A 2453-nucleotide genomic window follows, 5' to 3' on the forward strand; every position below is an offset into this window, starting at 1 on the left:
TCGGGATAGTATTCCGGATCGTAGTGCATTCCGTACAATGAGATGTATACTGGAGTACCTTTCTCCAGCACCAAATCGGTATTGGGTACTTTGTAGTCGGTGGCTGCGACCCGGTCTATGAATGCTACTGATGGGTACTTGCGAAGCACTTCCGAAACAACCATATCGAGATACGGCAGTGTCATAATCTATAAATACAAAAAATCCATATAAATATATTAATTGGTACAGAAATATAATAACATGCATTCAATGTAAAATTAAGTCCATATAAATAAATTAATCGGGACAGAAATATAATAGAATCCATCCAATGTCAATAAAGAAACGGCAGTGTCGTGATCTATAAATGTAAAAGATCCATATAAATAAGTTAATCGGTAGAGAAATCTAATAAAAATCCATTCAATGTCAATCGAGATAAGGCAGTGTCATGATTACGGATAAAGTGCCTTCAGTGTCATGATCTACAGATAAAATGCATTCCGCGTCATGATCTACGAATAAAATCCATTCAGTCACATGTTACTCTTAACTTAAAACGGAAAACTATTTAACGAATATTTGAGACGAAGCTTTTTTATTGAAACGGTGGGTAAATTTTAATCTCGTACCTTGTAGAGTCTGACCAGTGGTAAAGATTAATAATAATAAACTAAATTAATAATAATAAATTACTACAGCGTTATATATCGTATATACAATATACATATATTGTATATGTATATCATTTTAATAATCGGTCAGATTAGCGTTAGAAATTATTTCTAATCAACTTAATTGCAACGAGATTGGTACAGCAAAGGTTTAAACAGAGGCGCGTATTTCGAACCATGAAAGTAGCGATAGCTTTAGGTACATATAACTCGATTGATTGAAAAGAGTTTGTCACTGCTAATAATACTTCTAACAAATTGAAGACTTAACGAAATCGGAGATGAAATTTGATAGTCTCGATGTGCATCAGAGGGGTTAAACACGTGGAGTTATCTATATTTATCAAGGTTTATATCGCGCAATAAACCAGTGGCGACTTGATTATTTCATACACTGGTTATCACATTTTATCAGATGCAGCTGTCATCGAATTATGTCATACTCGTAGCGATAATATAATTTGCGTACCATTTCGTATGTTATTTTTCCTTCAGTCTGTTGCAATGCCTTGAGAATCTCCTTTCTTAACGTTTTCTGTACTTCCATATTTAACGAAAGCTCGTGGATACCGAACGCCATGGCGGAAGACGAAGTCTCGAAACCGGCAAAGTAGAAAGTGGCCGCCTGCGAGACTAAATCGTCTTTGCTCAATTCTGTATCCATAAAAAGAAAGTTATCAGAAAAGGATGATGTATGCTATCATCAGTTATCGTGAAGTAATACGCGATGAAAGTTGATGATTTTCTACTATGAATCGATAATTAATAAGGTAGCCAATTATTGTACCCTTTTGGCAGTATTTAAGGGTTTCTTCTGCTAAGGATAATTTTACGAAATTTAAGTGATATTAATTAGTAACTAAAAGGTAAATTTTAAAGTTTCGTTTGATGATACAGATTTTCCAATTATACAAGTATCACATCGCCTTCGAATAATAGGAGGTCCAAAAAAAAGAATTTTCATTCAATTACCGTAATTTACGAAAATCAATTAATGTGCTTCAGTTATTGTGTTCTCTCTGAACCTTAATAAATATTGAATAAATATACAACAAATATATAATAAATATTCAATAAATCTACAAGAAATATTCAATAAATCTACAAGAAATATTCAATAAATATTCAACAAATACACAGTAAATATGAAAAAATATGCGCAATATTTATGCTGTATTAAACAAGTTCGACATAGTAATATTACCATTTAATAGTTTGGGTTAGAGATAACTGTTTTCAAAAACTTCAAATAGGCATGTCCCCTCCTTACAAATACATCGTAATCAGCTTGACGTATTCAAAAACGAACGCAACAAGCGGAGATTAGATTACTATGATTGACTCAGTTTTTGTATATGGTAAACAAGGAAATACACAAACGGATATTTACCTTTTAGTTTTTCTGTAATATTCATATGTTTTATCAAAACAACCAACATCGTCTTATCTTACCTAGTACGACGTATTTCCCCAAAATTTTTGTCTTGCGTATTCTTCCGAGAAATATATTACATCAATTCTTACGGTGTATTGAAAACATTCGCGTAATACAGATTGAATTGTAAACAGTAAATAAGTTAATAATCTTTTAAGCATAGAAATTGTCTTCTCCTCGAATTTAAACAGAAAATTTGATATTAAAAATATGATCTTATATGGTAAATGTTAAGACACGGTAATCGGCTACCTTACGGTAACTAACACTATTTATCTAGATTCTTGATTGTCAAATAACTCACCGATTTCACCAAGAGTTCCTTTTTTCTCGCACGTTTGCTTCAGTTCGACGAGAAGATC

General features: G+C 32.3%; 1 pseudogene across 1 annotated transcript; it reads right to left on the reverse strand.

The window, feature by feature from the left end:
• Positions 1–5: 5 nt before the first annotated feature.
• LOC144477745 (cytochrome P450 6k1 pseudogene) lies at positions 6–2447 on the reverse strand (annotated as a pseudogene). The gene is made up of 3 exons (XR_013495263.1): positions 2396–2447; positions 1126–1310; positions 6–188 (listed from the first exon to the last, which is right to left on the reverse strand). The product of XR_013495263.1 is annotated as a cytochrome P450 6k1 pseudogene (transcript).
• Positions 2448–2453: the final 6 nt, after the last annotated feature.

Source organism: Augochlora pura, unplaced genomic scaffold, assembly GCF_028453695.1.
Source record: "Augochlora pura isolate Apur16 unplaced genomic scaffold, APUR_v2.2.1 APUR_unplaced_3289, whole genome shotgun sequence".
NCBI lineage: Eukaryota > Metazoa > Arthropoda > Insecta > Hymenoptera > Halictidae > Augochlora > Augochlora pura.